Here is a 12,035-nt window from a genome sequence, read left to right as displayed (position 1 = left end):
CATCTCTTACCTCGGATGTTCTTGGGTCGCTGGTGCTGCTACGGGCCAACCAACTGTCCTCGCCCGCACAAAAGCGGGTCATGAGGCTTGTTAGGGCTGCCATTGCTCTCGGTTTTTCTTGACCGAGGTGTCTGGCGAGCCATTCATCTCAGACGCTATGTTTAAAAGCTGCTAAGGCTTCGGCGTCCGGATAGTCGACTATTTGGTTCTTCTTGGTGAGGAACCTGTTCCAAAGCTTTCGGCCGGACTCTCCGGATTGTTGGATTATGTGACTTAAATCATGTGCATCCGGAGGTCGGACATAAGTCCCTTGAAAATTGGCCCGGAAAGCGTCCTCGAGCTCCTCCCAACTTCCAATTGTGTTTTCGAGGAGGCTTTTCAGCCAGTGCCTAGCTGACCCTTTAAGCTTGAGGGGCAAGTATTTAATGGCATGGAGATCGTCTCCACGAGCCATATGAATGTGGAGGATGAAGTCCTCTATCCAGACTCCAGGGTCTGTGGTTCCGTCGTACGCCTCTATGTTCACTGGTTTGAATCCTTCTGGGAATTCATGATCCAGCACCTCATCAGTGAAACATAGTGGGTGTGCGGCACCCATGTATTGGGATGCGCCACAGTGTTCGGACGGTTGTAATGTTCGGTGCTAGTTGTGTACCGTAGTGGGCTACCTAGATCCATAGATAGATCTGGTCACGCCAGATTTTTGACGCAAGTTCTCACGTAGAACGTGTGTTGACTTATGCGTGATTTTGTTAGCCGCTCTATCGCATTCACAGGGTGGTGGGTCTGGCCGGTTGGCCGTATCACTTATCGGCTGTATGGCCTCTAAGGCCTCGTCGTTGAATTCCAGTAATAGCTTGTGCTTTGGATAGCTATTTGGGTGGTAGCTTCTACCATACTTTGTTACTTTGTTCCACTTGCTATTGAGTGTATCTTGTGCGACCTTGAGCCTTTGCTTCTGTTTCTTTAGGCTTCTCGCTGTGGCAGTAAGCCTTCTGCGGAGGTTCTCTTGCCCCAAGTGTGTTTCCGGGATGATGGGTGCATCATCGTCCGGACTGTTTTCTTCCCTAGACGGGGATTGATGATGCTTATCTTTGGCATCATCGTGTTCGGACATCGGATCCGCACTATGTTTTTGTTTGCATCTTGATCATTTTCTGCCACCGGGGTGGTGCAGTTGTCGCCTTTTCTGGAGTCACGTGGACTATTGTTATCGCTGTTTTTGCTATGGCGGGACTTAGGGCGGCGCCGCTGACGTTAGCACTTGGGTTGCTTCTTGGAGGTGTCATCCTCCGCTTTCTCGTCGCCATTGGCTTTGTTGGGGGTGTCCACCATGTATACGTCATGTGATGAAGTAGCGGTCCAACGCCCTGTGGGTGGTGGTTCCGGTTCGTCTCTGGCTTCTCATCCATACCATCGAAGTCCTCGGAGCCGAAGTCGAGCATGCCGGTTAAGTCATCGATAGTGGCTACTAAGTGGGTGGTGGGTGGGCAGCGAATTTCATCGTCGTCCCATCCCATTCTAGCCGGACATAGTTCGGCCAAGGTTCTCCTGACAGGGAGAGGGGCCTTAAAGAATTTAGCACATCCCTGAAGGGTGAGTGCTGAAAGATGTCCGCGGAGGTGAATTCCATGATCGGCGCCCAGTCGGATTCGACGGGCATGAACATGAGCGGTTCGAAGTCCGTGGCTGTAGATGAATCCAGTGGTTCGGCGACACGGCTCTCATAGGGGGTGAAGTCAGTATCTGGCTCTATCGCCGCTGAGAGTGCGGCCTCCATGGCGGGGTCCATCCCTCCGCTCTCGGATTGCATGACTTGTTCCAAGTTAAAAACCGGAGTAGCTGCGGATGCGATCTCCCGAACACTGCCGACGGTAGAGTTACATCTTGCTCGTCGTGACTGCGTAGCGCGTCCGGCATGGGCTCGAATCCGTCGAAGATCAAGTCTTCGCGGACATCGGCCGCGTAGTTCAAGTTTCCAAATCTGACCTGATGGCCAGAGGCGTAGCTCTCAATCTGCTCCAGATGGCCAAGCGAATTGGCCCGCAGTGCAAAGCCGCCGAATATGAAGATCTGTCCGGGGAGGAAAACCTCACCCTGGACCGCATCGCTAGCGATGATCGAAGGAGCCATCGAGCCTTATGGCGACGACACAGTGGAACTCTCAATGAAAGCACCAATGTCGGTGTCAAAACCGGCGGATCTCGGGTAGGGGGTCCCAAACTATGCGTCTAAGGCAGATGGTAATAGGAGGCATGGCACACGATGTTTTACCCAGGTTCGGGCCCTCTTGATAGAGGTAAAACCCTACGTCCTGCTTGATTGTTCCTGATGATATGAGTATTACAAGAGTAGATCTACCACGAGATCAGAGAGGCTAAACCCTAGAAGCTAGCCTATGGTATGATTGTATGTTGTCCTACGGACTAAAACCCTACGGTTTATATAGGCACCGGAGGGGGGCTAGGGTTACACAAGGTCGATTACAAAGGAGGAGATATCCATATCCGTATTTCCTAGCTTGCCTTCCACGCCAAGTAGAGTCCCATCTGGACATGGGACGAAGTCTTCAATCTTGTATCTTCATAGTCCAACAGTCCGGCCAAAGGATATAGTACGGTTGTCCGGAGACCCCCTAATCCAGGACTCCCTCAGCGAGCATCAACGATGATGACTTAAGGAGTAAAGAACATTTGAGGCAGTTGCTCCTGACAAAGTTGCACAAGAGATTCAAGTTCGCCGACCGGGATGATAGAATAGAACAACCGTGGGATGATCCAAAGATGAAAAAGATTAACAATCACGCCATGGGCCTGTTCAGCAATGATTTGACCTCCTGGAAAGGGAGGGTGAAACGAACTATTGAGGCTGAGGAACCCCTGTCCAATATTTTGGAGGAAAATCCGACACTTACGGAAGAGGAGTTTGAAAAGTTCAAGGACACTTGCGCTACTGAGGCAGCCAAGGCTAAGGCTGCGAAATTCAAGAGCCTTCAACAAAGGAACACGGGGAAGCATCGCCTCGGAAGCCGTGGCTACCTCGGTAAAAGGCCCATATGGGATAAGGAGGACGCGGAACGTGAAGCCGCGGGTCTCCCAGACCCCTTCGCGAAGTTCACCAACCCCTTGGAGTGTGACTTCATCTGGGTCCGCTACAAGTGGGATAAGGAAAAGAAGGTTTTTTACATGGACCTGATCACGAGGAGATTGATTAGAACACTGTAATTATTCTTTTACCACCTTACATTTAGCTCCAAATCAAGCCGAGTACACATTCGTAAACGGTTCACATTCCTTCCATAGGAGAAGCAACACCAGCTTGCAGCCGAAAGCCCTACTTATCTGATGAGTCCCAAGTGGGATATCCCTCTCAACTGGGCCTTGAACGAACTTAACAGACTCCCTTTGGGCCAGCGGCCGCAATATGGACGTGTGCACGATGCCGGAGACGATGATACATGGAAGGTGCTTTACAATGAGGGCCCGAAGGCCAAGAAGTGGAAAAAGAAGTTTAGTCAGGCGGACATTGACGATAAGGTGAATCTTGCATTCGAGAAAAAAGCAGCCGAGGACGCGAAAAAATAGCCGAGGAGAAAAATGAGTGGCTACAGCAGGCAGTCAATGCAGCTGTAACTGCCTGCAGAAATGATTTCTCTACTAACTTTGTCCCAGCTATCATCAACTGGGCTATGATGCCCCACAAGTATAGGGGATCTATCGTAGTCCTTTTGATAAGTAAGAGTGTCGAACCCAATGAGGAGCAGAAGGAAATGATAAGCAATTTTCAGTAAGGTATTCTCTGCAAGCACTGAAATTATCGGTAATAGATAGTTTTGATAAGGTAATTTGTAATGGGTAACAAGTAATAAAAGTAAATAAGGCACAACAAAATGGCCCAATCCTTTTTGTAGCAAAGGACAAGCCTGGACAAACTCTTATATAAAGGAAAACGCTCCCGAGGACACATGGGAATTATCGTCAAGCTAGTTTTCATCACGCTCATATGATTCGCGTTCGGTACTTTGATAATTTGATATGTGGGTGGACCGGTGCTTGGGTACTGCCCTTCCTTGGACAAGAATCCCACTTATGATTAACCCCTTTTGCAAGCATCCACAACTAAAAAAGAAGTATTAAGGTAAACCTAACCATAGCATGAAACATATGGATCCAAATCAGCCCCTTACGAAGCAACACATAAACTAGGGTTTAAGCTTCTTTCACTCTAGCAACCCATCATCTACTTATTACTTCCCAATGCCTTCCCCTAGGCCCAAATAATGGTAAGTGTCACGTATTCGACGTTTACATGACACCACTAGAGGAGAGACAACATACATCTCATCAAAATATCGGACGAATACCAAATTCACATGACTACTTATAACAAGACTTCTCCCATGTCCACAAGAACAAATGTAACTGCTCACAAATAATATTCATGTTCATAATCAGAGGGGTATTAATGTGCATAAAGGATCTGAACATATGATTTTCCACCAAGTAAACCAACTAGCATCAACTACAAGGAGTAATCAACACTACTAGCAACCCACAGGTATCAATCTGTGGTTTTGAGACAAAGATTGGATACAAGAGATGAACTAGGGTTTGAGATGAGATGGTGCTAGTGAAGATGTTGATGGAGATTGACCCCCTCCTGATGAGAGGATCGATGGTGATGACGATGGTGATGATTTCCCCCTCCCGGAGGGATGTTTCCCCGGCAGGACAGCTCCGCCGAAGCCCTAGATTGGTTCCGCCAAGGTTCCGCCTCGTGGCGGCGGAGTTTCATCCCGAGAGCTTGCTTCTTGTCCAGGGCGAAAGACTTCATATAGCCAAAGATGGGCACCGGAGGCTGCCAGGGGTCCCCCACCGTCGTGGATGGTGGTTGGCCCCCCTCTGGTAATTCCTTCGCCCAATATTTTTTATATATTCTCATACTGACTTCCGTGGAGTTTCAGGACTTTTGGAGTTGTGCAGAATAGGTCTTCAATATTTGCTCCTTTTCTAGCCTAGATTCCAGCTGCCGACATTCTCCCTCTTCATGTAAACCTTGTAAAATAAGAGAGAATAGGCATAAGTATTGTGACATAATGTGTAATAATATCCCATAATGCAATAAATATCGATATAAAAGCAAGATGCAAAATGGACGTATCAACTCCCCCAAGCTTAGACCTAGCTTGTCCTCAAGCGGAAGCCGATATCGAAAAATACGTCCACATGTTTAGAGATAGAGGTGTCGATAAAATAAAATACGGACATGAGGGCATCATGATCATTCTTATAACAGCAACATATATATATATTGTCATATGATTTCTTATGATAAAGTAACAATTCATTCACAATTTCAAGTATGAATTAGAAACTTCATTGAAACTAACAAACTATAATCTCAGTCATTGAAGCAATTGCAATTTATCATAACATCAGAAAGAGTCAATATAAGAGCTTTTCAGCAAGTCCACATACTCAACTATCATTTAGTCTTTCACAATTTCTAACACTCACGCAATATTTATGGGTATGAAGTTTTAATCAGACATAGAGAAAGATAAGGGCTTATAGTTTCGCCTTCCAACCTTTTACCTCAAGGGTAATGTCAACAATAATAGTTCATGAAAACTCACATCCAATTAGCTATATATATCAGGATCTTTCCAACACACAGTGATTGCCAAAGTATAAAATGTAAAAAGGAAAGGTCACTACACCACGGTGCAGCTTAGGTGACACAATTCTCTGGGCAAAGGTCTACTGTGTCCATAAAATAACTGTTGGCGTATCTTTTAAGTTATGTCTTCACATCATGTGTCGGCGAAGATAAATCAACGTGGACACAGTAAGTGTCAGCAACCACAAAGCCACCACGTATCAGTCAGTGTTTTCTTAACAACACGTCATGTGTCGGCACATGTGTGGCGGTTGAAAGCTTATCATTTGGCGTAGATACGCACTTAGCGACGTCAAATGTTTCAGCGTATGTAGGGTGTATGTGCATGGATTAAGTGTCGGCGTAGGTTGACACGTGTCAATCGACCGAAGGTTGCAAACTTGGCGCGAGATTTAGGTGCGAGGAGGCGAAATTTTCGGCGTGCTCATGCAAAATATCCCCAAATCTAGCCAGCTCCTACCTCAATAAAAAACGCAACTCCATAACCCTACCCGTGCCTGCCGCCGCCGCCCTCACGCTCGATCCACCATCATCGTTGTTCTCGTGCTCGACCCTGACGCCCCAGCCGCTGTCCTTGCGTCCTCGCACTCCACCCCGTCGCCCAGCCGCCATCGAGCTCCACCCTGTCGCCCAGCCGCCGTCTAGCTCCACCCTGTCACCCAGCCCCCATCGAGCTCCACCCCATCTCCTAGCCGCCGTCGAGCGCCACCCTGATGCCCAGCCGCAGTCGAGCACCACCCTGACGCCCAGCCGCTGTCGAGTGCCACCCCGACGCCCAGCCGCCGTGGAGCTCCAGCCCGACGCCCGGCCTCCCCCGAGCTCCAGCCCGACGCCCAGCCGCCGTGAAGATCACCATGACTCTTGTATGAAGTATAAGACAAGAATAAAAGACAGGCCCTTCATAGAGGGAAGAAGAGGTTGTCATGTGTTTTTATGGTTGGATGCATGAAATCTTAATGCAAAAGAACGTCACTTTATATTGCCACTTGTGATATGGACCTCTATTATGCAGTCCATCGCTTTTATTTCTTCCACATCACAAGATCGTATAAAGCTTATTTTCTCCACACTAATAAATCATACATATTTAGGGAGCAATTTTATTGCTTGCAACAATGACAACTTACTTGAAGGATCTTACTCAATTCATAGGTAGATATGGTGGACTCTCATGGCAAAACTGGGTTTAAGGATATTTGGAAGAACAAGTAGTATCTCTACTTGGTGCAAAGAATTTGGCTAGCATGAGGGGAAAGGCAAGCTCAACATGTTGGATGATCCATGACAATATAATTTATTTCAGATGTAATAAAACATAACCCATTACGTTGTCTTCCTTGTCCAACGTCAACTTTTTGGCATGTCATATTTTAATGAGTGCTCACAATCATAAAAGATGTCCAAGATATTATATTTATATCTGAAAACCTCTCTTTCTTTATTACTTCCTATTAATTGCAACGATGACCAAAACTATGTTTGTCAACTCTCAACAACTTTTACTCATCATACTCTTCATATGTGAAGTCATTACTCTCCATAAGATCCATATGATCTCTTTGTTTCTTTTTGTTCTTTCTCTTTTCTTTTATTTTTATTCCCTCCAGATCATGGCAAGATAATCAGGCCCTTGACTCAGAACTAATCTTTTTTATATATAGCTCATGGACTTGATTACATAGAAGGATCATAAAGCAAAACTCAAAACTAGATCATACTAAAACTTTATTCTACTAGATCAAGATATAACCAAAAGGACCGAACTAAGAAAAACGGTAAAGATAAAAGTGTGATGGTGATACGATACCGGGGCACTCCCCTGATAACCCACAAGTATATGGGATCAATTGTAGCCTCTTTCAATAAGTAAGAGTGTCGAACCCAACGAGGAGCTAAAGGTAGAACAAATATTCCCTCAAGTTCTATCAACCACCGATACAACTCTACGCACGCTTAACGTTCGCTTTACCTAGAATAAGTATGAAACTAGAAGTACTTTGTAGGTTTTGTTGGATAGGATTGCAAGATAATAAAGAGCGTGTAAACAAAAAGTAGGGGCTGTTTAGATGAAGGCACAACTAAGTTAGTTTTAGTAGAGAGCTTGTTGTCACACAAGAAAGTTATTTGTCCCTAGGCAATCGATAACTAAACCGATAATCATCGTTGCAATTTTATTTGAGGGAGAGGCATAAGATAACATAATTTATCTTCTTGGATCATATGCACTTATGATTGAAACTCTAGCAAGCATCCGCAACTACTAAAGATCATTAACGTAAAACCCAACCATAGCATTATAAGGCATGAAGTCCTCTTTATTCCCATACGCAAACAACCTACTTACTCGGGTCTGTGTTTCTATCACTCACGCCACCCACCATAAGCAAACCGTGAACATATTGCAAACCCTACAGCGGGGGTCCCTCATGCTTGATCATCAATTAACCCATATGACAAAAAGGCTCTACTCAAACATCATAGGATAGTCATACATCATTGGGAAATAATATATAGCATTGAGCACCATGTTTTAGTAGAGATTACAGCGGGTGAAAGAGGGGTTACACCACTGCATAGAGGGGGGAAGAGTTGGTGTAGATTGCGGTGATGATGATGGCCCCGGCGGCGTTCCGACGCCACCGGAAGAGAGGGGGAAAGGGCCCCCTTCTTCTTCTTCTTCCTTGACCTTCCCCCTAGATGGGAGAAGGGTTTCCCCTCTAGTCCATGGTCTCCATGGCGTGGGAGGGGCGAGAGCCCCTCCGAGATTGGATCTGTCTCTCTCTGTTTCTGCGTTTCTGATTCTGCCCTTTCACCATTTCTTATATTCCCGGAGATCCGTGACTCCGATTGGGCTGAATTTTGGACACGATTATTATTCGGGTATTAGCTTTCTTGCGGCGAAGGAAGGGCACCAACCACCTTGCGAGGTTGCCACAAGGGTCAGGGGCGCGCCTGCGCCCCTAGGGCGCGCCCCCTTCCTCGTGGGCCCCTCGAGCATCATATCGCGTTGATTTCACTTCCTAAAATTCACATATATTCAAAAAAAATCTCCGTCAGTTTTTATCCCATTTGGACTCTGTTTGATATGGATTTACTACGAAACAAAAAGCATGCAACAAACAGGAACTGGCACTGGGCAGTGCATCAATATTTTAGTCACAAAAATAGTATAAAAAGTTGCCAAAAGTATATGAAAGTTGTATAATATTGGCATGGAACAATAAAAAAATTATAGATACGACGGAGACATATCAACCCCCAAGCTTGGCAGTTGCCAAGGGGAGTGCCCATACCCATGTGTTTATGTCTCCTTCCTCGGAGGTGGTGATGCTGGAGTTGTTGATGATGTAGGCTTATCGTCCATCTTCCAAGGCATAGGCTCACCATCATAGAAGGATGATCGAGTCTCCGAGATCCTCGAATCTGCAGCCAAACTCATCCTCTTGAATCTATATTCATACTCACAGTTTTGGTTTTGCAGGTCATAGATCTGGGTTTGGAGATGCTCGATTTTCTTATGAAGCTTGAAGATGGTCTCCCCGATTTTCCTGGCATCTAGCTTGGTGTTGTTGGTAAACTCTGTGATCATTATGTGGTTGGCATCGAGTCCATGTTCCACCATGTCCTGGCACTTGAAAACTTGTTGCTCCATTGCTCCGAGTCTTGTCTCCACGCTTCCGGTCCTCCTTGGTCCCTCAACATCACGGATGTGCAGCAAACCCTCACGCATCTCAATGGTTTGAGGGTGTTGCAGCACCTCCGTGAGGTAGGGGTGGATGACCTTCTCAAAGAACTTGTCCATGGGGGCACTTGAAGACGTCATGGCGATCTAGATCTGTTAGAAAAACAGCTCGAAACAAAGACAGAAGATATTTGCATGGTACGGTGGTCAAAACCTTCGGGAGATTATATAACGAATTTTTACTGACGAAAAGAAGTATCATGCAAGAAAACGGAGTCTGGAGGGCACACGAGGGGCCCACAAGGTAGGGGGGCGCCCAGGGGGGTAGGGCGCGCCCTCCACCGTCGTGGATGCCTCATGTCCTTTCCGGATTGCTTCTTATTTTCCTATTTTCTTAAATATTCCAAAACGGAGAAAAGTTGCTATTAGAACTGTTTTGGAGTCGGTTTACTTACCGTACCACACACCTATTCCTTTCCATAGGCTAAAACATTCTGGAAGGTGTCCCTTATATACTCCTCTAGGGTTACGGTTTCAATAACATTAGTTTCAACGTTTATAGGATTACCTGAGATATAATGTTTGATTCTTTGACCGTTCACCACCCTTGGATTTGTGCCTTTGAAGTTGTTGATTTTTATGGCACCGGAATGATAGACCTCCTCGATGACGTAAGGACCTTCCCATTTAGAGAGGAGTTTTCCTGCAAAAAAATCTTAAACGAGAGTTGCATAACAATACATAATGACCTACATTAAACTCACGTTTTTGTATCCTTTTGTCATGCTGATACGTCTCCAATGTATCTATAATTTTTGATTGTTCCATGCTATTATATTATCTGTTTTGGATGTTTATGGGCTTTATTATACACTTTTATATTATTTTTGGGACTAACCTATTAACCGGAGGCCCAGCCCAAATTGTTGTTTTCTTGCATATTTCAGTGTTTCGAAGAAAATGAATATAAAATGGAGTCCAAATGGAATGAAACCTTCGGGAGAGTTATTTTTGGAAAGGAAGCAATCCAGGAGACTTGGAGTAGACATCAGGGAAGCTTCGAGGTAGCCACGAGGCAGGGAGGCGCGCCTGCCCCCCCTGGGCGCGCCCCCCACCCTCGTGGGACCCTCATGGCTCCCCTGACCGACTTCTTTCGCCTATATATGTCCATATACCCTCAAAACATCTGGGAGTAGAATAGATTGGGAGTGTTGCACTACAGGAATCAGCTACTTTGCCGTCTGCCACGGCGGACGGCAAAGGCATGAACGGCGGACGGCAAAGGTCTTTGCCATCTGTCGTAGACGGCAAAAGGCTCCGGCAAAGTAAGGTCCGGCAAAGAGCTACTTTGTCGTCTGCTTCAGGCGGCTGACGGCAAAGGGGCCTTTGCCATCAGCAGCAGGCGACAAAGAAAGAAGATGGCAAAAATTGCGATGTTAGTCCGTTAGGTGGCTAACGGCCCTTTGCCGTCCGCCGCTGATGGCAAAATTTGTCCTGCCTTTGCCGTCCGCCGAGTGATGTCAGCTAGACGTCACTACACGGCAGGCCTTTGCCGTCCGCCGCTGACGGCAAAATTTGTCCTGCCTTTGCCGTCAGCCGCTATAGGCAAAGTGACCAAATGGGTCAGCTCCTAGGAAGCACAGTTGGGTGCCACATGGCTTCTTTGCCGTCTGTCACGGACGACAAAGAGCCCATTGCCGTCGGTGGCTGACGACAAAGAGCCTGCATATTGGCTCTTTTCTTTCTGTTTTTTTAATCCAACAATTTTCACAGCAAACATATATAGATATATTTCACAGGGCTATTTAACAACAAACATATCACATATCCAGCACATAAGTTTCATCCATTCATACATAAGCAAGTTCCATCAAGTTGCACATACACATTGTTCCATCCATACATATTACAATGCAAAGTTTCATCAAGATAGCAAGTTCCATCATAGCAAGCTAGAAGAATACTTGAAGAGAATGAAAGAAAAAACAAGCACTCCATCATAGCAAGCTAGCTTCCATGAAGTGAATGAAATCTACAAAATGGCAAATAAGAAAGTTAGAAATAGGTGACTAGAAGAAGAAGACTAGAACAAGAAGAAGACTAGAACAATAAGTATATGTCATTTATGAGCTAACTTAGGTGAAATGGATCATATATGAGCTAACTAAGTTGAAATGGGTCGTTTATGAGCTAACTAAGGTGAAATGGATCATTTATGAGCTAACTTAGTTGAAATGGGTCGTTTATGAGCTAACTAAGGTGAAATGGATCGTTTTGAGCTAGCTAAGTTGAAATGGATCGTTTTTGAGCTAACTTAGGTGAAATGGATCATTTATGAGCTAACTTAGTTGAAATGGGTCGTTTATGAGCTAACTAAGGTGAAATGGATCGTTTTTGAGCTAACTAAGGTGAAATGGATCGTTTTTGAGCTAACTTAGGTGAAATGGATCATTTATGAGCTAACTTAGTTGAAATGGATCGTTTATGAGCTAACTTAGGTGAAATGGATCATTTAAGAGCTAATTTAGGTGAAATGGATCGTTTTTAGCTAACTTAGGTGAAATGGATCGTTTATGAGCTAAATTAGTTAAAATGGATCGTTTATGAGGTAACTTAGTAAAAAGCATCATTTTAGAGCTAACCTAGGTGTGATGGGTCATTTTGCAGCTAACCT

Source organism: Triticum aestivum, chromosome 2A, assembly GCF_018294505.1.
Source record: "Triticum aestivum cultivar Chinese Spring chromosome 2A, IWGSC CS RefSeq v2.1, whole genome shotgun sequence".
Lineage (NCBI taxonomy): Eukaryota > Viridiplantae > Streptophyta > Magnoliopsida > Poales > Poaceae > Triticum > Triticum aestivum.
The sequence above is the reverse complement of the archived record's forward strand: the minus strand, read 5'-3'. Positions refer to the sequence as shown.